This window comes from Parasteatoda tepidariorum, chromosome 9, assembly GCF_982258835.1.
Source record: "Parasteatoda tepidariorum strain Cologne lab strain chromosome 9, Ptep-v5.0, whole genome shotgun sequence".
NCBI lineage: Eukaryota > Metazoa > Arthropoda > Arachnida > Araneae > Theridiidae > Parasteatoda > Parasteatoda tepidariorum.
This window is the reverse complement of record NC_141763.1, coordinates 16,596,552-16,623,339: the sequence shown is the minus strand read 5'-3', so window position 1 is coordinate 16,623,339 and position 26,788 is coordinate 16,596,552. Positions and strand designations below refer to the sequence as shown.

At 33.4% G+C, this 26,788-nt stretch overlaps 1 long non-coding RNA gene across 1 annotated transcript; it reads left to right on the top strand.

The window, feature by feature from the left end:
* Positions 1-90: 90 nt before the first annotated feature.
* Positions 91-25,820, top strand: LOC147803342 (uncharacterized). Its single transcript, XR_015429045.1, has 4 exons — positions 91-249; positions 16,652-16,707; positions 20,521-20,556; positions 25,673-25,820. It is a non-coding gene; the product is annotated as an uncharacterized LOC147803342 (long non-coding RNA).
* The last annotated feature ends 968 nt before the right edge of the window (positions 25,821-26,788 follow it).

Here is a 26,788-nt window from a genome sequence, read left to right as displayed (position 1 = left end):
TTTAATCACTTCTCTGATTGGTATCTGAACTCACGATTTTTTTTTGCACCTACAGGGGAGATGTATTAATTTTTCAATAATATTGTTACAACTGACTTACTTATAAAACATTGTATAAATTCCGTTGTTTCAGAACGATTCCTAAAGTCTTTGATGATATCTGCCTGGAGCTGCTTTGGAACATGCATCTTTTAAAATTTCTGACGTCTTTGATTTTAGCTATGTTTTTAGCTCTTACTTTATCCACTTGTAAGTACCCAAAATTAGGTTGTTTTTTTTCTTTGTGCAAATCATAATTATGTGGTTTAAAACAGTGTATAAAACTGAATTATTTCTTTTTTAACAAGTGTTGAGCTTGTTAGTTATAATCAAAATAAAAAATAGGGCTGATGATAATTGTTTGTCAAATTTAAAAGAAAAATATTAAAAAATAAGTGAGCTAAAAAAAAAGACATTCAATTTTTGACTGTCAAGAGTTTTGTAAAAGAGTAAAATTACTTCTCACTTGTTTCCTCGTATTAAGCAATTTTGTATTCGTTTGATTAATTTGTCTTTAAACATATGATTATTTTTCCAATCCAGGTAATCAATACTTGCGTCACAATTAACATATAGTCTAGTAATTACAGCAGAGGGAAAGTGCTTCTTGGGAAAAATTAGCACCCAAGAAATCTGTTGACAAGCTAAAAGTTTAGAAGCAATAAGTGTTTCATGTACAATCTTGTACTTGGGCCTATTTTACGCATTTCACAAAACTGCACAGACAGCTGAGCTATTTTTCTGTGTATTTTTTCTCATTTAATCGAATAACACCAACTACACAAAGGCAATATTTGAATTGTTTTTATTATTAAAATAATCTTATATCTTCTGAACTATTGGTTCAACCATCTCGAAATTAGTCGCATTGCATGTGAAAAATTACATCGGAAAAAAAATCTTACTTATGCAGATAGTTCCAGGATAGTAGGAAACTATAATTATGTGTCGAAAGCAGTACCTTTCATACTATTGATCACATCTTGCAACATTTGAACTATTTGTTCGATTGACTAGTGCAGGGGTCGGCAACCTGTTTGTCCTTAAGGGCGCAATACTAAATTTGAAAATCACCGAGGGCGCATATTTTACAGATAATCATGCACAATCCTAAACTCTACTGACTACTTGCTGTATATCGCCGTTTGACAAGAGTTAAGTAAATCGCTCTGGCTATCATACATTTACATTAGTCCAGCGAGGGCGCATTAAAAATCGATCGGGGGCGCCACGGCGCCCGCGGGCGCCGCGTTGCCTACCCCTGGACTAGTGTATTATCATCATCATCAAAGTTGGCCAGATAGCCCAATGCCTTCCTCTGAAGATTTCTCCATCTTTTCATTAATTGCAAGATTTTTTTTTTTTACTTGAGAATAGTCTTATTCAACTTAACGTTCTTACTTGTTTGGGTATCAATATCAGTTGAGTACAAGCATAATTTCGTATTGTAACCGTTCACAACGTCTAAACTATAGGTTCGATCGTCTCGAATCTCATTCAATTGAGAATAAAGAAGAAACATATCTGAAAATATACATCACTTGACTGTCTAAAAGAAACTAAATTCTCCCTCTCAAATTACTGCTATATTCCTAGAGAAAAGGAGGAGGCATAAAAAGGAAAGTAAGTGAGGTTTCAGGAATATAAAACGAGTGGGTTTCCACTAGGTCTGAGCGATGTTAAGGTTTTGACATCGTGATGTTTTGTCAAGATAACAACGCGATATTTTGATGCATCACGATGTTTCGGTTCATTAATGTTTCACATTCAGTATTGCGTAAATGCGCAATTAGTACGTTGCATTTTTTTATAATTATTTCTCAATATTTAAAGACATCGATATCTGGAAAATAGCGGTTAAAAAAGTTAAACGGCTGGATTTATTGCAAAAAAAAGCAACAGAATTTGTACACACACAATTAAAAAGAAAACCCTTCCATTACCAAGAGATTCAACAACACTTCGATTCTCAATCACATTCAGTAAAACGAGTCACGATGTCAAAAAAAAAAAACTGGGAAAGATCATCGCTACAGGTATCACTGCACCCGTACGGAGAAAAAAGCTCTTCGCGCGAGTTTTCAGACATCCATGTCCACCCATGTGTAGATATCAATGCCAACGATACATCGGGTAATATCCAAGCATCGGATAATTGTATAGAATCGATATTTTCCGATGCATCGATTTATCGCTCAGTTCTAGTTTCCACCCCTTGTTCGCTTTAAAAATGTTCATACGGGAAAAAAATAATTCCGTCAGAATGTGAATAGACTGCGCTAAATAAGGTGGTTTCCGGAAAACAACATCTAATAAACCGTTGACGTTTCATCTGCTTTTTTAAAAAAAAATACAAATTCTTACAACACATTTTGAGACAAACTTTATATAAAACTAGCTGTTTCCCACTTCTATGTTAGCTTTTATCCGAGTTTAACCTTGAAGATTGTAAAATTTATCTGCTACTGGACTCAAGGCCTCATTTGAAAGTCGATCCTCTCTTAATTATGTTTAAACATTTGACGAAACTTCTACAGTACAGAACCCGTTATCCGGAAATCAGAAAACCGGAAAACCAAAAAACCGGAACGAAATTCGATAAATTTTTTCGCTATTTTTAAAAAAAAAAATTTTTTTTTTCTTCATAAGATTTTAGGATTTTTCTTTCTTTTTTGAACGATGTTTACCCTAGCATCATTTTGGAAATAATCATTAGTGTATTACTTCGTTTCTTCAAGATTATTTCCAAATATTTTTTTTTTTTTAGTTGTGTTTTACAGTAAAAATACGACTTTTTGTAGCAATTCAGAAAACCGGAAAAATCAGTTATCCGGAATAGTGATGGTCCCGATCGTTCCAGATTATCGGTTTCCTACTGTATTTACAAACTTATTTTCAGATATCATTCAGAACGACAATCATATTTTAACATCATTTTAAAAGATCTCTAACTGCATGCTTTCGCAGATACTCTTTAATCCACATTCTTTGAGAAATAGCTTTCAGGATATTCTGTATTCACATCTGAATGCCGCGCAAATAAATTAATGGTCTTCAATATATTTCAATTCAGTACGGTACTTTTATTCATTTTTGCCGTCTTATTTTTGTGCAATCTCATTAGAGCTGCACAAACAGAACTCATGCAGGAAAAAATTTAAATTTTGCTGAAATTTTAATATCTCTTTTGTTTTTTTAATCCATTATTTTCGATAGTAGTTAATTTACAATTACATTTAAAAAGTTGCTTTCTAATTTCAAATAATAAAATACTTAAATTAAACGATTTGCCTGTGCAAACACTACTGAAAGTCAGAGAAACGTATTTTTTACACTTAAATAAACAGAACCGGACAAAATCGGTATTTACCAAAAGAAGTTAGTTGTTATTGATTCATTTAAATAGCAATGAATTCACTGAAAATTTTGAACAAAACGTTCCTGTATTTGTAGACAAACACGCAATTTATTTAATGAAGCGAAGCTGAGTTTGGTAAACATGAAAACATACTTTAAGGGGAAAAAATAATCCAGAGTATATTATTAAGTTGTTTACAATTAACTGTACTGTACTTAAAAAAATGTATTTCCCCCCATTTAAAGATACTATGTTTTAAAAACAATATCAGCAGTATTTACGATCATTCAGAGTCAATATTGCGTGTATGTTTATGTACATACGTAAAAAAATATACTTTGGGTATATAAAATGCGTAACAGAAAAACTGATTATATAAATTTTTTCAAATCCACACACTGATGCTGGGACATTTATTATTCTGGCGGATATTGTTTAAAATTATAAATATTATTATTTATATAACTTTAATAAGTGTTAATTATGAGTAAAGTTATGTTTTCGTTAGAAATATGCATTTTCTGAATTCGTATTTTATTATAATTATAAATTAAACTATAAGCCGTTTTGTCAGTAAACATTAAAAACAATGTGTGATTTTGAATATCTAATAGTTTCAACGGCATTCTCTAAAGATATAATGAATGCTACTAAAATTTCGGATGGAAAATATGTGTGCAGTGGCTATGAAGGAATTTTTCTACAAATTTTATTAGACTATCTGGGTTTCAAAGTGAAAATTATAAACTTCTATGATTTTAAAGGCTCCGGTTCACCCTTAGCATTCGTTGACTATAACATATCACATGTGGCATTTGGACAAATTCTTTTGAATTACGACAGATTTACTGAAGCTTATATGACTTTTCCTTATAACATTATTCATGTTTCATTTGTCGTAAAAAGATCTGTGCCATTATCGACAAAATTTGCATTTCTCTACCCATTTACTCTTAACACGTGGTTGGGACTCCTGTTTGCTTTTGTATTTCTTCCTCTTGTTGGTGTACTCACGCTGGACATTAAAATAACTTATGTAAATATGTGCTTGCAGATGTTGAGCAGCCTATTAAAGCAAGGGTTACAGTTCCCGATGATATCTTTCAAGAGCAGACTGTTTTTCACTGCATTCTTTTTCTTTTCGTTGGTGGTCTCTTTCAGCTTTTCTGCAGTTTTTTTCTCCTTTATGGTGAATCCCTTAAAAAACCCACCAGTGCGGAATTTCAAAGAATTGTCCGAAGCCGTAAAAAAGGGTACTCAGAAATGCTATGTTATTGATTCGTCAGCGATCATAAGTGTACTGCAGCACTCCTCTTATGATTATGTTCGGACCCTATATAAAAACGTTGAGGAAGCAGATACTTTTATTAAAGATAGGAACTTTGATTACCATGAAGCGCTTTCTAAAGTTAATGCAATTCTTAGAGAAGATATTTTCTTGGACTTGAAGTTCGGATCGGACCCTGACCTTTTCGTGTCAGACGACAGAATTTCACCCTCTATGATTGCATTATACATGGATAAAAATTTTTGCCTGAAGAATAAAATTAATACTTTTATATCGCGGATTTGGCAAAGTGGGTTATATCAAAAAATACCGAGAGACATTCAAATTCAAAAATATATTAAGGAAATAAAAAAAACTTCCGTGGAAGATACCCAACCATTAACACTACATGATATAGCGGGTGTTATAATTATATTACTTTTCGGTTATGTTATATCATCACTTGTCTTAGTAATGGAGATCATTGTGAGTAAATTTCAAAAGAAATGATTATACAATTTAGAAAGTAGGGATTTGTTTATTTATAAATAAACAGAATGACAAAATGTATTATTATTATTATTGATGATATTTTTTATAGTTTTGCTTTCAGCAAGAAAATTCTTATTTATAAAACTCACACGTTTGCAAAAAGAAGGGAGGCATATAGAATCCTTTCCGTGTCGACAAAAAGTCACTAAAAATTGAGAGTAACTTACCTGTTGTTGCAAAAACGTCAAAACATGCGCACCAATTGTAATCGTAACTTAGAACATCGTTAGAAAAGTAATGATTTCGAAACTTTTCAAATGTTTGCTTACGAAAAGAATTTTGGACAGTTTGATTCTAGAAAATTTATAAGTGAGTAACAGCAAACATGCATCAGGTGTAGGAGGTTGGGGGTAACGGAATCCTTGCACCCTCAATGGGCAGTGCGAAAAAACATTATCACTCTAAATAACATTTGTTTCTAATGATTTTTCACATCATAAAAATCAGTTAATGCGAATTCTTAATTAGGTTATGGAATCAGACAAAATGATTCTCACAATACTCAGACAAGAATTTAAATTTAATTTAATGTAAGGCTTTATAGCACAAGGTACAAATACGGACACATTGCGTCAGAAAAAAAAAACGTTTAAAATACATTAAAATTTAATAAAATTGTACAAAAACAGTCGAAGGTGATAATGAAATGAAGTCAGCTTTTAATGAAATTACAAAAAAAAAAATTTGAAATCTATAAAAATAGTACAAAGCTACGAATATGCTTCTAATAGTGAATAAAATCATAAATAGATTAAAACTTATGTAGAATTTTAAGTGCCAATGTCATGTATAAAAGCAGAAATGTTAGAATAATGGGGATCACCAAACGAATGCTCCATAGAAAAAATATAACTATTAAAAACAAAGGTAACACGATGTCGATTGAAACACGGGCAAATGATTAAAATATGATGAATCGAAAGTAAAAGGTTAGAAGTGTTGCTTTGAAGAGGTTTCGTGTGTGAGTGACGCTTTTTTTGATCGGATTTGATGTTTCCAATTTAAAGGTAAATTCTTTGTTTTGGCGGATTTTTTTGATTTATTTGAGTTTCTTATTGTGTCTTTAACCCCTCTTAAAGATTTTGAATTGGTAAGTCTTTTTTTTTTATGGATGCTGCTATATTGTAGATCCTTTGCATGAAGCGAACTGAAGTGCTCCTGACTTTTCTTCAATAAATTGCTGATGTCAATTTGCTATTTTCTCTTCGTTCTTCTTTCAGTTGTTCGGCAGCTGTTGACAAGTGAACACGCTGGTCGTGTTGTTAAGTTTGAATAATAAATGGTTTTTGTTTCATTAAGGGAAGACTCGTTTATGATCAATCAAGAATAAATTATACACAACAACAGGACGTGATCGGAACACACATCCTTCTTTAACTGGAGAATTTTTTTCTAACTCTAAAATGTTAGTTACTGGTGATTTTCTTGCGATGTAAATTTAAGTCAATGCAATGGAAAGTTTGTGAAAGTCTATGAAAATGTGTCTTCGCCTAGATTTAACAAACATAGTCTAGGATGAGTTTTTTGTTCGACGTTCGTGAGCATTCAAATCAGAACTACCCCATAGATTGTTGTCACCATCAAAATCTCCGAGAAATAGAAAAAGCGTGGGCGGTTGACGAAGTTAGTTCTTTTCATATCCGTCGTTGAACAGCCGACCCAATTTTGGGTTTACGACTAAAAAAGTTCCACTCTGTAGCCTTGTAATTTTGAAACAATCCAGAAGACAAGGAAACTCCTGGATCAGTACCCCCAGAGGTATTGATTTGCTATGGGAACATGGAAGACTTTGCGATTCGTCAGATTCTTTTAGCTCTGCGATTGATCTCATCACTGCCTACTCGAAAATATTGCATTTATTCAGATAGTTTGAGCGTGTTGCGCCAATTGGGACATTTCGAAGAATCGACTCACACAATTTTAAATTTTATACATCATCTGTTAAATTCTTTTCATAAAAATGGGTTTGATATTTTATTTTGTTGGGTCCCAAGTCATGTCGGAATTCCAGGCAATGACTTGGCCGATGTTGCCGCACGATCTGCTACAAACCCTTTCTCTCTGTCTATACCATACCAAGATATAAAAACACACGTAAGACAGCTAACAAAGTCTCTATGGTTGCAGCAGTGGGACCTCCAAATTAATAATAATTTGCGCGCTATAAAAATTGATTTAGATCCATTGCCTGTGCTACGTAATCGTAGGGCAGACGTTAAACTTACTCGTCTTCGAATTGGCCACACTCGATTGACCCACCTTCACTTGCTGTTTGATGAACCTTCTCCTCACTGCAATACTTGCAACGTTTTACTCACAATCCATCACATTTTAATTTATTGCCCATGTTTTAACCGTCATCGTTTAACCTTTTTTGGTAGTTCCATTTTAACACTGCAGGATTTATTAGGTGACTGCCATCATCCTAACATTTTTGCGTTTCTACGCGCAATTGGTCTCTTATACTGTATCTAACTGTTTTTATCCTATTTGCAATTTTATGTGATTTTATTCAGCTTTGAATGCAACTGTTTTATGATACTTAACTACATTTAAATTTTATCTTGTTTTACTCACTCTTGAATGCGTTGGTTTCGTTGTATTCAGTTTTATAAATTCCGTGTGATTTTGATGGGAAAAACTTGTAGTATACATCTACCTAGGATTTTATTTTAAAACCGTTTGTTTGGCGCAGCATGTCCTTCTGTGGACTTTGTGCCATTAAACCCAACATTCAATTCAATTCAGATTTAATGTGCATCAGTCACCATTTTCTTCACGGAGACTTTTCGGCCGCCCTGTGATCGAACCTACGGAAGTTATGAGTTTGAATCAGGTTGAAATGTGGAAACATGCGGAGGTAGATAAACACAGCAGATTGTATTGGAGAAGTTTATTCAAATTTTAACGACAGCAGCTTACAACTATACTGACAATTAGGACTGGGCGATGTTAAGATTGCAGCATCGTGATGCATCGCCACTCAAACATCGCGATGTCACGTTACTGTTTCACATTTGGTTTTGCCAATTTTTGCATTCTTGCACATTTTTGCTTTTTATTTTTTTGATACTGCTGTAAAGTAAAAATAAAACTGAAATTTCAAATATATATATATTAGATATTTAGAATTTAAACTTAGTGTGTTTGGGAAAAAAAGAGAGTAAGATTTCAAGAAGGGATATTCAGATAAAATTTATAAAAAGTGAAAATCTGTCAAAATACATCAAACTAGCATTATACGAATTATATTCATTTTGTAGGTATATATAAACAACTAAGTGATTTATAATTGAATGTTGTATTTAATTTCAATAAATTCTTTTTTATTTTAAAATAAAAAATTTTATTCTTTAAAAAAAATGGTATACTTTACAATGCAAACTTTTTTCGACTATTACTAATAAAAAAAATGAATTAAAATCATTTTTGCATAAAATTATCTTTGGATAAACGAATTTTATAATTTTGTACTAAAATTTTTCAATTCGAGTAAAAAGTTCTCGAGATATGACGAAATACGCGAAAAGTAGCATTAACATCAAGAGATCCTAACTTTCTATCGCTCTCCTGACCAAATTATTAGGACTATATTTCTCAGATTACGGCTACCCCCTATATTTTGAGGGTCGGGAATCCGTCAAAAAATTTATTCAGATAAGTACGTTTTTGTGCCTCACTTCGTAATTTAAAACATTGTCTGCTTAAACTAATTGGCATATTTGAGGTTACTCCTTCAAACCACTAAAGATTAAGTCCTAATATGTAAAAATCAGATCAATAGACCAAAAGTATTAGTCTGTCACAAAGTATGTCAGCCAACTGTAAAAGTAAAATAGATACAATTATAAAAATAAATAAAATTTAAAATGCGCATTGAGTCAACAATTTAAAAATCTTTATAAACAGAAAAATAAAAAACGTAATGGAAAAAGATAAAGAAATATATATAAAAAATGATGGATTGAGAAAGAATGAATTGAATGTAGGGATTAATGGCGCAAGGTCCAGAGAAGGACATGAGAAGGCACCAAACAAACAGTTTTAAAATAAATCTTAGGTAACCTTGTACTAATATTACAAACTTTCTTATTAAAAATCACACGGAATTTATAAAACTGAATACAGCGAAACAGATGTATTCAAAAGTGAGTAAAACCAGATAAAAATGTAAAAATAAGTATGGCGTCATAAAACAGTTGCATTCAAAGCTGAATAAAATCACACAAAATTGCACCATGAAAGACCGATTGCGCGTAGAAAAGCAAAAATGCTAGGATGGTGGGATTCACCTAACAAATCCTGCAGAGTTGAAATAGAACTACCAAAAAAGGTAAGACAATGACGGTTAAAACATGGGCAAATGGTTAAAATATGATGAACAGTGAGTAAACCGTTGCAAGTATTTTATTTTATTTTATAACCGTCCTTGAACAGCCGACCCAATTTCATGGGTTTACGACTACTTACGCTCAACTCTGTAGCATTGTAATTTTGAACCAATCCAGAAGACAAGGAAACTCCTGGATCAGTACCCCCAGAGGTATTGATTTGGTGTGGGAGCATGGAGGACTTTGAGACTCGACAGATTTAACGTGCATCAGTCACCATTTACTACACGGGGAGTCTTCGGCCGGCGAGGATCGAACCCACGACCTCTTGGATATGGGCCCAGCGCCCTACCGACCAGGCTATCCCGACCCCTCGTTGCAAGTATTGCAGTGAGGAGGAGGTTCACCAAACAGCAAGTGAAGATGGGTCAATCGAGTGTTGCCGATTCGGAGACGAGTAAGTTTGACGTCTGCCCTACGATTACGTAACACAGATAATGGATCCAAATCAAGTTTTTATAGCGCGCAGTTTATTATTGATTTTAAGATCCCACTGTTGCAACTATAGAGACTTGATTAGCTGTCGTACGTGTGTTTTTATATCTGAGTAAGGTATAGACAAACAGAAAGGGTTTGTAGCATATCGTGCAGCAACATCGGCCAAGTCATTGCCTGGAATTCCGCCATGACTTAAGACCCAACAAAATGAAATATCAAACCCAATTTTATGAAAATAATTTAACAAATGATGTATAAAATTTAAAATTGGGTGAGTCAACTCTTCAAAATGTCCCAATTGGGGCAACACGCTCAGGCTATCTGAATAAATGCAATATTTTCGGGTAGGCTGTGATGAGATCAATCGCAGAGCTAAAAGAATAGCTACATCTTCGGCCGTGAAAATTGAGCAAACATGAGGGATTTTAAAATTGTACGTGGAATCGGCAATGACGACGCAGCAACCGACATGTCCTAGAGATTTTGAGCCATCTGTAAATACAGGAACTCATTGAAAAAACTGATGACGATGAGAACTGAAAAGTTGCTGAAATATAGCAGGAAACACTTGAGCTTTATTATAAGCAACAAACTGAGAATCAAACTGGTATTGCGAGATGGTCCATGGTGAAATAAGAAAATGCTCAACTGATTGCGATAGAGAATCACAAACAGACAAATTTTCAATAAGTGATCCCATGCGAACGTTAAAAGGGCGAATATGAGAAGGACGAGCTTCATAAATCCGCAGCAAAATTGATGGTGTAGAATCACGCTTTTGAGGATGTGTGGTAGATGACATAACGCGAAAGTAATACGTCAAGGACAGCTGCATGCGGCGTTGGTCTAGAGGTAGTTGATTACAGATAACATAAAGGCTTTCAACAGGGTACGTGCGGAAGAGCCGCTTACGCAAGGCAGTATGATGCACTGTATCCAAGCGCCTTAAGTTAAAAGCAGAAGCAGTACCATATACCGCACATGCGTAATCAAGTCGCGAAAGTATAAGCGCTTGATATATTCGCAGCAGGGCGATACGATCTGCTGCACCCCAAGACGTGTTTGAAAGCACTCGTAATATGTTTAAGGCTTTCTCGCATCGTTTTCTAAGTTGTTTGATGTGAGGTAAAAAGGTAAGCTTCTTATCAAATATCAGGCCAAGAAATTTTGTATTCTCAACAATTGGTATGACAGTGTTATTAATATGAATGGCAGGTTCATTATTAATCCTGCGCAACCGACAGAAATGCATGCATGAACTTTTAGAGGGGGAAATTGTATGGCCATTTAGTTCACACCACTCCACTATTTTATTTACACTCAGCTGAAGTTGCCGCTCAATTACTCTCTTGTCTGAACCTGAGCATGATACGTTCAAATCGTCGACATAAAGTGAGTCATGAACTGTAGATGGTAGTATGTTTAAGATGAGAGAAATATGTACAATGAAAAGTATGACGCTTAAAACATTGCCTTGTGGTGCACCTTCGGATTGGATGGTAACATATTGCACACTTTGACCCGGAAATATCTACGACTCAAAAAGTTTTTGATAAAAATAGGTAGATGACCACAGAGGCCCATGTCGACCAAAACCTTTAGAATGCCGTAACGCCATATCCGATCGTAAGCCTTCTCAATATCAAAGAAGATCGAGACTAAATCACTTCGTCGGACAAAGGCATTACGTATACGCTATTCTAAAGAAACTATATTATCCAGTGTCGATTTGCCTCTACGAAAACCGCTTTGAAAATCTGGAATGAGTTTGTTTTTCTCGAGAAAGTAAATGAGTTAACCATGCGCTCATGTCAGTGCTATTGGGTGATAATTAATTGGCTCCGTTGGGTCTTTACCAGGTTTCAATATTGGTATGACAATAGCCTGTCGCCATTTTGATGGGTATACTTGATCTGTCCATAATCTGTTAAAAAGTAATAACACATTCTGCAAAGATGCAGATGTCAAATGGCGAAGCATATGGTATGATGATACACCATCAAAGCCGGGACTGGTATTTGGAGCCCTAGGGATTGAGAAAGATAGAAAATTTAGAACAGCCGATGCGTATCACCTCTTGGCCTTTCATTTTCCAGAATTTCTTGAATATCCTTCAATAGTTTATTGAAAGCATTAGAAATATTGAAGGTAGTAACCTTCAATATTTTTGAGGAAATAGCGAAAAACTAGTATAAAAACAAAATTTCCTGGCAAAGGATACGATGGAAATTATTATGGCTTCAATATTGTAAAAATCAATTATTTAAAAATTTATTTTCCAAATTATTGCTAACCTAATGTATTATTATGTTGCTAAACTATATTTCGGAAAAATAAAATTTAACTGCACACTCTTATAAAAATCGTTATAAATAAGGAAGATCGAAAAAGAAAATGCTAAAGAAATAAAAATGAAACGGCTGTCTTAAAAAGAAAATTTGCGTTTGATAAGTTGTCGGTTTAAAAACTGGTTTGCCAAAATTGACATTTGTCCTACTGACAATAAAGACAAGTGAATGGAAAACATATAGAGGTTAAAAGTGCCGCATAGCATTAATCCGATTACCGCCTACTTAATTATTTTTGTGTGTACTTAACAATATTTTAGCTGAGCTATAATGTCATAAAAAATACATATCACCAATAACTATGAAATGTTAGTTTATTTAATTCTTTTAAATAAAATAAAAATAAATAACGTTGACATCAGCAAATACATAGATGACAAATATCACATTTCGGGACCGTTATTAGTCGATACACACAGGATTCACCAATGGAAGAAAAACACACACATATTTATAGTCACTACAGAGAAACGTCATTTCTTTTAACCAATCAGGAGTACTTCAGTCAGTAAGAAATTAAAGTTAATAACAAATATGTTTATTCTTCCACTGTTTTGATGTTGTTGTTTCTCATCCCCACTAGTCTAGCGGAGCTAGACTAGGTCCATGAGTTCATTCGCCCTCAGGAAATCAAAAAACAAGATCGGGTTGCGCAGAAAATCCTCCTTTTCAAAATCCACACAGTTAAGGAGGTGAGTCGGGCTGGCTGCACTGGAGAAACATTTGTTGCAGGTGGGATAGACCTTTCGCTGCTGTTCATACCTCATGCGCTTTATGTGACCACTGATGAATCTAGTGAACACGATCTGATCACCTCTATTACCTCTGAAGGTCAAAGCACGACCCGGCTTATCCCCAAAGTACTAGATATGTACTGGGGGGTGTATTCCAGACTAGCCGGACATCTTTCTTTCTAGTGGAGTGAATTTCCGAGGATGTGAGTCCCAAACTTTCCGGCAGAGGTTCCTTTGTGCCAAGTTTTGCCAGCGAGTTGGTGATCTCATTCCCGTACAGACCAACGTGGGACGGAATCCACTGCAAATAAATATCCCGCTTCACGGAAAGACTTCACGGAAACTGTTTTGATAACAAATATAGTTGCACTGCTTCAAATTGTTTGCGATTAAAACTGGTGTGCGGAATTGAATACCTTGCTATTTTTCAACAACAGAAAATATTAACCACTTCTATTACCAGCACCACCCACCATGGAGTCCAACTATATAAACATACACATTTAAACACAGATGCTGACCAATAGATATATGCTCGTGAGTCACTCTTGAAACAGCCTCCACCCTTAACGGCCCAAGGCAGAGTGCTGTGGTATGCCTCTCAATTACAAGGATCCTCTTTTCCAGGGACAGGGGTCTCCACGCAAGGTGAGCACGAGAGCGGTTTCTTCCATTCAGGATTTGATACAACAAAGTAATAATAATAATCGAATACAAACAAATATTCCTCACCAGTACATTTGGCAACTTCCAGGAAAAGGAGGAAAAGAAGAGGAAAACGAAGAACAAAATATCATTAGCGCGACTATATATATATATATATATATATATATATATATATATATATATATATATATATATATATATATATATATATATATATATATATATATATATATATATATATATATATATATATATATATAAAACAGTAAAATAGTTCTAAATGTATAAAACTTTCTCCTTCTTAAGTAAAAGTATGTGGATTATTAAACGAGTATAAACAAAAACCAGCTTCTTAAAATGAGTGGAGACGAGCAAACTTCCACCATATCCCTTTATTGATTTCTATTTGACAATTTGTTTGTTTAAACATGTCTGAACATATGTTTAAACATGTTATTTCTTCTAGAGATTTTTTTGCTGAGTTTTATACTCGATATTAACCGTGTTGTAAAATCATTGACTATAAAAAAATAATAAAACATAAAAACAGGTACATACTCTTGGAAATTGCAAGTGACGGACTAAATTTCAGGTATCGGCGTGAAAGTAAATCGAAAATAGAAACCAGAAAGCCTGCGTATTTTTTTTCGTTACTAGCAATTCTCTAATTAGTTTTATACAGATAGATAACAACTTAAATAGCATGTAGGGCTTAACCTATTGATAAATTTCTATCCTCGAAGAGAGAAGACCTTCGCACAGGTTACAGAGATGCCAACTGCTCCGGGCACGCCAAAATAATATAAAAAACGGTAAATAACTACAAACTAAACTTTGCAGATATTTCGCTAATTTTTTGCTTACTTTTTAAAGGGTTTTACATGACTAAACTTTTATAAAATGGCGAATTATATAAGCCTAGCTGGCATCTCTGAGGTACTATAATAATTAAGAGATACGATCCATAGTAGTCCTCTCGTTCTGACATCTCTCTGCGTAGTTATGATTCCTACGGACTGAAAAGGTTATCTGAGGTGAGGCTTTCACTCTTCTATGAGTTGCTACAAGTTTCAAACAAGAATGCAGATTCTTTTACGAATCAAAAAGTAAAAAATAGCGTAAAAATCTTTTTTGTTTCTAGTTGGCAATAATTTGTTATTTCAGACAAACTGCCCTGTTATGGAATGTTTCGCGTTATTCAAATTTTTCTGAATATTATTTTCGTTACTTTCTGAAAACTTGTTCTTGGTACGGGTTGGGGAAAGAAACTAAATAATCAATAATTGAAATTACTATTAAGAATGTCGAGTCACAAAGTCCTCCATGTTAACATAACAAATCACTACCTCTGGGGGTACTGGATTGGAGATTGATCGTTCTCTGATTCAGGTCAAAATTACGATCTGTGGATGAATGTATGAATGGGTCCGCCTTATAAACGGGTGTAGCGGAAGTCTAATTCTTGGCCATAGATGGCGCCACTGGAAAACAAGACTAATCGCACCCCCTCTGCTTTAATGGCATGCGTCAACAACTATTAAGAATAACTTGTATCACTGAGTTTAATTTGAATGTTCGCCATGTTGAAAGTCATATACAGTTCTTCAAAAAAATGGCTGTTAAGGGTTAAAGAATAATTATTTTAATTTTTCTTCTCGAACTATCAAGTCAAGTGAGACATCAATTTCATTATCTTTTAGAAAAACACGCTTTAATGGATAAAAGGTAGCAAAGGTTGGTTGGGTGGAGTTTATTGGCACAAGAGCAAGGAATGGCTATGTTGCGACAGACACTAGGTTTAATTGTTTGATTTATTATTTTTTAGAGTAATTGATACAGTCCTATTGTTTTAATAAACTGGATAAGATAGGGTCACCAAGTACGAATAAAAGATCAGGATAAAAGCAACCAAAAATTTTGTTCCTCAAATGTTTGAATCGTTTACAGTCAGTTAAAATATGTGTAATAGTATTGTCGGTACAATACAGAGAACAACTGAGTAGATGTTCGGCTTTCAGTGAATGTTTATAGGTAAAACGGGAAAGACCAATGCCCAGTCTATTGATTATAACCTGGGTTATACGATCAATATGTATTGTTTTGAAGTAGTCTAGATTAGGATAAATTTGCCTCAGTTTGAAGTAGCAAAGGAAATAAATGCTGATAATTTTCTTCTGTCATAAAAATAAATATGTTGGAGAGCTCTTGACACGATGGCGGTTAAAAGTAGTACAAATAAAACCGATTGAAAGTTAGCATGCAGTGATCAAAAATAATGGGCAGAGAAATATTATTAAGAATGAAATGTGTGTATTTTATAACAAAGTATTCCTTACAAAGTTTGTACAGTGCAAAAAAATAACGGATTACCTAGAATACATTTTGATTAAATGACCGGATTTTTACGCCTATCTAATCGTGCCTGACTTAAAACATGCTAATTAATTAGTACAGACAATATTAAGGTTACGAAATCAGACATATTTTCTTTTGATTAAACATACTTTTTTGTTGTTGAACGGATTCAGATTTTCAAACCTATAAGGGTGAAGGAGGGTACTGCGATTTGTAATATAAAATGCCAAAAGTTTGGAGTCCGAAATTTGTTGAATAGTTTCTGAGCTATCAAATGTTTAAAAAGTAGATTATGTAAGATTCAATTACCTATTCGTCCGATTTCGTTTACTGAATTACACTAATGTGTTGGCTAAAATATTAAAACACTTCATGCAAAAACTATGTTTCAACTGTAACACATTAACTGTTTTGTCTATAATAATTTAGATATACGTGGTGCAATTTCATTTCTTTAACAATACGTGGTGTAATTTTTTCGCAATTTTTTTATTTGATTGCAGGTGGTACCAATGGTGGATTTTTCGTAAAAGACATGGAAAAGAATGAACGTCTTATGGTAGTGCTTTTTTTTCACTCTTATTTCTAACTTGTTAAATAATTTATAATTTATTCATTTATAAATGACTAAGAAGCAGAAACCTCAAGCACCCCAAACAGATTAAACTAACGCTCTTTTAAAAGGAAATTTACAAATACCAGCCATATTTAGTCTAAAATTTATTATCTGTCGATTGTTGAATTACCGGTTGATTGTAGTCCAGTATCTTTAAAAATTCGCCAATTTTTTAATACATTCATATAGCAATATGGTAAAAACCGTGTTTCGGATCTGTATGGTATGTATACTTCGAAAGGAGTCTATAGATTTACATTTAAAATAGAATAAATTAATGTTATGTAATGAAATGTTAATTTTTACTCATTAACCTAAGAATATTAATAAGATTTAATTAATTTTAGTACTGTTCGTAACTGATCCAACTCAATGGAAGGGTAAGTCCCGACAAAACTAGTAGTAATGCTCCTAAAAGGAAACGCACACACAGCTTTAATTTTCCAGTTTAATATCTTCTCAGAAAAATAATTTTAGCATAGGTTATTTAATAAAAAAGAAATTTAAAACAATTTAAAGCATAAAGCGATGAGAAATTGTTTTAGAACCGTTACTGCCAACAGTTTACCCTAGCAACAGTTTTACCTTGGCCCCAGTAGTGCTCAATATGGATCCTCTTATAAGAACATGCACCGGGGAACCAATATTGGGATATCAATATTTTGTAATATTGGTCCAAGAATGGCCTATATGGTCTACATTTGCCAACATTGAACCTATATAGGTTAAATAATACATATAAATTATCGGGTGCATCTGACAATTCTATGTAGGACCGATATTGTCTGTAAAATATCTGTTGAATCAGAAAATTCTATGTAGGGCCAATATCGGAAAAATAACGGTCCTTTAAACCCTTATCGAGCCAAGATACATGAATAAGGGTCAGAAGTTATTTTGCTGCCATGGTAACTACAGTAAAACATTTCGTATTAGTCCAGCAGTGAACTGATCGTTAAGACACGGTTCCCAGCAAATCATCGAAGTGAAGCATCACTGGCTACGGTCAGTGTGCGGGTGAGTGACCACTTGGTTCAACCTGCGTAGGGACCGAGGGAGTGCGGTATTGGTCCTCGTTTAACTGTACTACCGTCAAGTGCTCGACTTCGCGCGCAGGTCGTCAGGCTACCGAAGCGGGGGTGCCATTCCCTCTGCAGAGGATCAAAATTGTGATGGCATGTCTTCGGATCATCTTCAGGGATGTTTCCCAGACCGTCGCCAATAGCCCATTGTGCAGCTCTAGTGCGACGTGAATGAACAACACCATTTCGTATTAATACGATGAAGATTTATCATCTCTTTAATTGAATATACATTGCAGAATGGTCGTGATCCAATTTTTAAAATGCTAATTGTGTGCTTATTTTTTTCCACTGTTTTTTTAAACACTTGTCACAGTTTTTTTATGTGCTCATTTTTTTCTTAATAAATCTGTAGCATATGCGATTGTTAGAATTAGATATTAAATTAAAAGATCATTTTTATGCCTATGTAATATTTTACGCTTCTTCCACCTACAGCTTTATTAACAGTTCAACAACATCACTATACTTACAGTTTCCGGCTATAGTATTAAACGCATTATAAGATTCTATGTAAAATCTTAATTATCAGGTGATACTATACCATTAGATGTCAAGTAAGACAAATGTGCTTGTGGGAGCATTTGTATGCTTAAATAAGACAGTTATGTACCACAGATTTTATAGTGTTTCTACACTTTTTAACTAAACTTTTTATGATACTAGCATATATCGCCTTTAACGCTTGGGCGTTTTAGCCGATAATGAATTCTAGATCTAGAACGACTTCTAGAGTGTCTTAAGGAAATAAGGACGCCTTGTAACAGTTCTGATTTTGCGGTTGAAGAACTTTTAGAACAGATGACACTGCTGTAGAAGTGAAATATCCAAACTTTTATCGGCAATTTCATCAGCCTTCGTTGACGTGGGATCTTGAATAGATGCTAAAATAGATCGAGCCCTGGGTGGATTATAATTGCTGGAGAAATAATTCGAGTAGAAGCGTATCGAATGCATGATGATTTTTTGCTTTTCCTTGAAGAAACTCAGAATGTTTTCTATCATCAAGCTGTTCTCTTGCTAACAATCGGCAAATTTTCTGTGATTTTGATTCCCTGCAATTATAATTCCCTTCGTTGGATAATTCCTTCCGTTAATTTTTGGTTGACTGAATGTAGAGTTTAATGGCACAAGATTCCAAATGAGGACCTGCTGTACCAAAACAATATGTTTATACATGTCAAGAAATAATGTGCATACTTATTTACTTTTCATTAAATACATTAAACATTGGATAAAATGATATAGAAACAATCAACGGTAATAATGAAATAAAATCATGTCAAAGTTAAAACTCAGTAAAATTTTGCAAAACAAGTAAAATTGTAAAAAGTGAGTAAAATCATGAATAGAATAATACTTATATGCAATTTAAAATGCCAATAGCACGTAAAAATGCAAAAATGTCAGGATTCTGAGACTCCCCTAACAAATCTCCCATAAATAAAATAGAACTACCAAAAAACGGTAAGACGATGTCTGTTGAAACATGGGCAAATGACTAAAATATGGTGAATCGAAAGTAAAACATTACAAGTGTTGCATTAAGGAGGAGGTTCCTCGAATAAAAAATGAAGATGGATCAGTAATGGCCGATTCAGAGCCGAGTAAGTTTAACATTTGCACTGCGGAGACGCGCCGCAGTTAAAAGGTTCAAATCGAGTTTGGCAGAGTTTAATTTATTGTTGATCTGGGAGTCCCATTGCTGTTGCCATAATGCTCTTATAAAATGTCGAATATGTGATTTCGTGTCTGAGTAAGGTACAGACGGAGATAGTGCCAGATCGTGCAGCTGCGCCAGCTAAATCATTACCCGACATTGCTACATGGCTTGTAGCCCAGCAGAACAAAATATCGAAATCATTCTCATAGAGATTAAATAATAAATGCTGTATAAAGCACAGAATGGGATGAATTCCACTACCAAAATGTTCCAGTTGACGCAAATTACTAATACTGTTCGAGTAAATGCAGTATTTCAGAGTCGAACCTGCTGAAATAAGTCGCAATGCCAATAAAATGGCAATGGCTTCAGCGATGAAGCTATTAGCTTTTACGGACCGTGAAAGTTGAAGGTTTCCCAGAATGCATACGTTTCATATCTTTAAATATCTCAATTTCGTATCATTTTGAAAAGAGAATTAACATACAAAGCTAAAATAAAATATAAAAGCGTTCAATAAGCGAGCGAAGACAGCTTATTTTGCAGAGCAACCCGATAGTTACAGCGAACACATTTCTGAGAGTTGCAGGCCTGCCAACAATTACGCTTTTTGTAAAATATTTTAAAGAGTGGTAGACGTTTGAGAAAGAAAGCTTTCAGAATTTTGCCAACATTCTAAAAGACACACCACGAAAAATAAGCAGAAAAGTGTCGTTTGCTTGTGAACTTTTAAATCTTTTGTGTGCAGTGGTGTGGAGAATATGTTTAAATGAATACATGATAATGCATTAAAACATAAACAAAGCTACTACTCGAATATATTTTTACAAAGAAGCGTAGAAAGTTGGCAGCCCTGGGGTTGGCAACCGCAGCGAGCAGGGAGTGTATGTGCTCTCTGTTAATTCTTTTCATTCCATTAATAGTTGATACAGTTTTATTTTATGTAGGACCATTTTACCCTACTGGATATTATGCATAGTATTAAGAGAAGTTTTTTTTCTCTATTTACAGCAAATGGAAAAGGCTGCTGCAGATTGGGTTGAAAAGGTTTAGTATCATTTAACGTTTTTGTTAATTTGCTCCTCCTTTTATTCAGGTGGTCTTTTTAGTGTAACGGTTAATAGTTAATTATTTTGTAGTTTGTGGCGCTAGAAATAGAAATGGTTATACAGTGCCATGAGCTTCGTCTGAGTTTACATAACAAATATTTTTATTTTAAAAACTAGACCAACTCTACATAACAGGCCTGGTTGGTAGGGCACTGGCCCCATGTCCAAGAGTTCGTTGGTTCGATCCCCGCCGGCCGAAGGCTCCCCGTGTAGTAAATGGTGCACTTTAAATCTGTCGAGTGGCGAAGTCCTTCATGCTCTCATAACAAATCAATACCTCTGGGGATACTGATCCAGGAGTTTCCTTGTCTTCTGGATTGGTCCGAAATTACAAGGCTGCGGAGTTGAACATTAGTAGTCGTAAACACAAAAAATGGGTCAGCTGTTCAACGACAAATAACTCTACATAAATTTGGTTTGTAAAACACTTATCTGTCTTTTTTTTAATTTGTTATTCTTTTAAAGTAGAAAGTTTTTTTGTGTGTTCATTAAAAATGGTGAAATTAAAAAAAAAAAACGTAAGAAAATCTCTCCTATAACTGTTTTGCTCTTTATTTTGGGAATTCCACTAAAATAACACTTTTAATTCCCGGTGGAAACATAATTATTTTCTTAAAATGTTATTTTAGTTGAATAAGAAAGATGTCCCGTATGCAGAATTTTTTTTCCGATCAAATAATATCTTTAGTGTTTACGTAGTGATGTCATAAAAAAGGCATCAAATATGAAAAATAACTGTGTATAAGAACCATTTAGTGTGGTATTGCCGAGTGCTAATAATTTTATTGAAAAAAGTGATTTTGTTATGAATTGAGAAGTTATCCAAGTTTTTTGACGAAAAAGTACCACACTTGATTAGAACCTGATTACGCGGCTGATAGTTGTATCCAGATATTGAATGTATTTTTTTCCGTTTAATTGAATGAGATGAGTGCAGCATACGAAGAGGGTATCCAAAATGTGATTCGCTGATCAGAATTTGATTTTTTTTTAACAGATATTTCCTTAGGTTCTAAGATCGTATATAGACTTTTTTCCAACTATTTCAAAGTATCTATTAAGTTATAAATTATGAAAAAAAATTTCTATGGATAAGACACTAAATTATCTATATATATATTTCTCTTACACGGAGACAAAAAAAAGCCTCATTACAACTCCCCGAATGGCAACGCTAGAAAATCGACCAATGATTGCCGCTAAAAAAGTCACATGCCAAAAATAACTGAGGTGGCTCAACAAATAGCGTTTTTAAAAACGGAAACTGAAATAACCAGAGAGAGCATTCTCACCAAGTGTGATCTGCTGATGACAACCTAAATAATATGAAAATGAACGGGGTAAAGCTGGATCCTACCACGTGATTTTCCGGCCAATAGAAATGCGCTTACAACAATGGAAAACGGTGTCAGACCATTATGATTTTATGTTATATAGAGAAACGTTTTCCTATAATACAATTTTTTTTTTCTTAAAAAAAGTTGTTATATGGATTTGAATGATTGTTTTGAATTCTTAGAATTTTGTGCATTTGCAATGTACCTAAGCTAGTAGCGAGCACAGCAAACCATATAAGATTGCGTAGCAATTTTCGGGGATTGGCGAGCGTTAGCGATCAGGGGCGCAGCCCACTAGTTGTATATAAAACCCTTAACCTACGATTAATGCTATCAAAATGTATCATTCGATTAAGCTGGAATACATAGAATATAGAAAACTATACTTCAAACTATCAACTCAGAACATAACCGTCAGAGATAGAATATATTAGAGCTGTGGTGGCTCATGGGATAGGGCGACTTCAATGAAGTGAACCGGGTTCGAATCCCATCGATGGCTATTGGATTCGAATTCCGCATCCGGCTCGTACCGACCGCAATGCTGACGCATAATATCCTCAGTGGTAGATGGATTATGGGTTAGAGTCCCCTTGCCATCAAGCTAATCGTGGGAGGTTTTCGTGTTTTTCTTCTTCATGTAACGCAAATGCGGGTTAGTTCCATCAAGAAGTCCTATGCGAAGGCAAATTTCTCCCAAAACTTGATCCAGGAGTTCCCTTGTCTTCTGGATTGGGTTCAAAACTACTAGGCTACGGAATTGAACTTTAGTAGTCGTAATCCCGAAATTGAGTCAGCTGTTCTACGACGATTATAAAATAACATAATTAGGGTTCAGTTAAGAATCGTTCTATTTAATCCTTTTTCTCAACTCATAACAAATTCAGTTATGACTAATAAAGCTATTTAAGCCCTGGAATACAACACTTATTTTAAGCGCATGTATACACATAATTTTTTCAACAAAGTATTCATGAAAATAATAGTTTTCTTTTTTTCTTTCAAGAAGTGACAAGAATTTTACGTACACTCATCTGAAGAAATTATTTGATTGGTAAAATAACTTTAATGATTCTTATTAAGCTTGTGGGACAATTTTTTCGTCCTCTGGGATGCCTAAATAATTATGTTTTGGAGTAGAAAGCGCTAGTTTTTACTCAAATTCATAAAGTTTAATTGGGATGCGGTAGAAGATATTTTTCGACGAAAATACAATAACAATGAGAAATAAAAATATGAAACGTTTCCTACCCCCGACCTACTTCTGGGCTTCTACCTATTACTGAAACAGTTCACGTTATATATTTTATTTAAATCTTATTTTTTCCTGATCCTATAATGAATTAACTTATTCTGAGTATTAAAAAGAACTTTAAAAAAAGTGTTTTTTGCACACACAATTTTGTATACTTTTTCCATCACGAAAAAAAAATCATCCCTTTGACTAATATATAAATTTAACGTAGTTAATTAATTTCTTGAGTGAGTTATGTAAATTTTTGGAGCAAGAGTCATGATTTCTCTATACCGCTCCTAAAACTAGGTTAAAAGTTCATATAACTTTGTTAAAATTTATATAAAAACTTGGTTAAATTCCAAACGCAAGATTGAGTTTAATTTGGGCGAGTGATGTAAATTTTTGAAGCAAGAGCCACGGTTTTGCTATACCGCGCCTAAAACTAGGTTAAAAGTTCATATAACTTTGTTAAAATTTATATAAAAACTTGGTTAAATTCCAAAAGCAAGATTGAGTTTAATTTGATGAGTGATGTAAATTTTTGAAGCAAGAGCCATGATTTTGCTATACCGAGCCTAAAACTAGGTTAAAAGTTCATATAACTTTGTTAAAACTTATATAAAAACTTGGTTAAATTCCAAAAGCAAGATTGAGTTTAATTTGATGAGTGATGTAAATTTTTGAAGCAAGAGCCATGATTTTGCTATACCGAGCCTAAAACTAGGTTAAAAGTTCATATAACTTTGTTAAGATTTATATAAAAACTTGGTTAAATTCCAAAAGCAAGATTGAGTTTAATTTGATGAGTGATGTAAATTTTTGAAGCAAGAGCCATGGTTTTGCTATACCGCGCCTAAAACTCAAGGTTGAATTTGAAGAAACTTGGTAACAATCAAAACAACAAAATGGAAACTAAAGTAATTTTGCTAAAATCAATATAACTAGGTAAAAATTGGTTAAAATTTGAACTAATTCGAATTTTAAAATCCGATGTATTTGAGGTAAGATATCCAAGTTAAGATGAGGTGTGTCTCCAAGTAAAATTGCTAAAGTCACAATTAAATTACTGTCGTCTTTTAAATTTAAATTTCAAACACTGGGTCAAAAAATTTTTCACCGTAAGAATTGAATATAGGATTTAATGGAAACAATATAATAAAATAAATCCAAACTTGCTTCACCATAAAATACTCTCGGCAAAGACTGCATTGTGGGAGTGCTTCATTTAAAATGAAATATTTGTGTGGTATTAAACAGGTTATGTCCTATACGTAGTCTATTGATGATAACTTGGGATTTTCTATTCTAGTTAAATGTTTGAATCCAGATTTAATTTCACGCAAGTTATTGTCAAGTTCAGTGTTCCAGCTTAGTTGTCTGAGCTGTGTTTCAGAATCTGTTACCAAATTTCGAATGTCATAGAAACAGAGGGCTTATTGCAGAGGTTGTTTGTTGATTAGGCAATGGAAAATTAGTTGCTTGAATGTAATTAGATATTTCGTAGAAGAACAACTAATACACAAAATTTAATTTTTTGACTGAAAGGAAATTTTAATGTTTAAGGTATTTTGAATTGTAAATAAAATTAAATAATTTTATACTAGTACTGGCAATAAATAATGAATCAATAATTAAATTAATAATCTCAGAGACTATCAACTAGTACAGAGTTAATCATTTGATAAGTTTAAAAAGACTACTAAAAGGATAAAGTATTTCTATTAAATACATTATATAAAAAAATAACTAGTTGAAAAAGTTTTGTATGTTTTTATATTTCAATACAGTAACTGAAATTATTGAAATCGAATAAATATTTAATTGCATTGAATAATTTAACAAGGCAAAACCTGAAGCTGCATTGATGCAAATTTTAAGGACACGGTAATACATACTAAAATTGTGAAATAGTATTATTTATGAATATTATATACACATATTTACTCTCTAATATAAAATATTACAAACACATATCTTTTCTTAGGAAAAAAAAAACTACTTTGTGCTACTTTAGATTTATTCAACATTATAAATTTTTTTTAAAAATATACAGCAATTTACATTTAAGCACTTATAATGAATCCCTCTACTGATTTACAATAAAAATGTGTAGCATGAACAGGGCTGAAAATTTAAAATATCAAGACAGAAAAGAACAAATTCTTGTAAGATAATCATTTCATTATAAATTGTTTTCGAAAATATCTATTACCACCTAGATTTTTATGACTGTTATAACAAGTATGTGTTTTTGTTTTTCATATTTTTTCTCTCTCGGCTATTGTGGTTTTTCTAGTTTTGTTTCTCATCCTTATTTTTCCATTTTCCGATGGCAACTTTACGTTTTATCTATATGTTTTATTCTCGTTTATCCTTATTTCACAACAAGTGATCCAAATTTAATTTTTTTAATTATAAATACGAGTTAAACGTTCTGTATTTTCTTCTACTAATTGCATTCTATTCTTTGTTTGCATTAGGAAATGGAGTCTGTAAAAACTTCTGCAAAAGCCAAGGCGGAAGCCAAGGCGGAAGCAAAGAAATGAATGAAGAATGTTACAAAACTGCAATATTTTTTTCCAAGACAAATTTTATGAATAAATTTTATTTCCTTCGTAAAGAAAATAATTTGTGTGTGGTGTATTTAATTATCAGTTGAACTAGTATGTAGTACGCCGGCGAGAATATGTTTTGCGTCAAAAATATCTTGAAGCATTATTTATGTTTGGAGAGTAGAATCGCAGAATAGCCCTCCTCTTGGCGACTTTTTGAAATTTCGCCAAGTTGACAATTATTTGAAGAAATTTTTTTTTTATTCAAACATTATTAAGAATTTATTTAAGCAATTAAAAAGTCAATTATAAGTTATTTATTTAAGCAATTTATTTATTAAAATTTCCCGAAACATCTTCCGGAAACCTAGATTGTCAAATTTCAAAAACTTGCTTCGCGAGATTTAAAAAAATTGCCACGGGAGTAGGCTATTCTAGGATCCACCCTTTTGGCGCAGTAAAAGCGCCATGTTTCAGTTAGTGCACCTTTATAATTAATTTCTCAAAAACCTACTTGATATTCAGTTAATTTGAACCTTTAACTGATTAATGTTATATGATTAAGTATCAGAAAAAAAAAGATACTTTTTATTTATACTTTGTTCACACTTTTCGTGGAATGACCATTTGCGACCTCTAATATGTAGATTACTTTCTAGACAAGCTTTCTGAGTGATTGAATGCAGTGTTTAATGGCGCAAGATGCAAAAGAGGATATGCTGCGCCAAACAGTACACAGCTTAAAATGCTTATTACAATTTTATTTTCGTAAAATACATAAATGTAATTAAACCGTCATTAACGAGACGAATATATTTAAAAGTCAAAAAACTCCAATAAAAGGCGTATTTATATAAAATACATGAAATGGGTCAAACGGTGCATGGATAATAAATAAGAGTGAATAAAATCAGATAAAACCAGCTATATACAATATAAAATACCAATAGCTCGCAGAATTGCGAATGTGTTAGGATGATGGATTTAACCGAACATATCCTTCATACATAAAATAGTGCTATTAAAGAAATAGTGCGTGGAGTC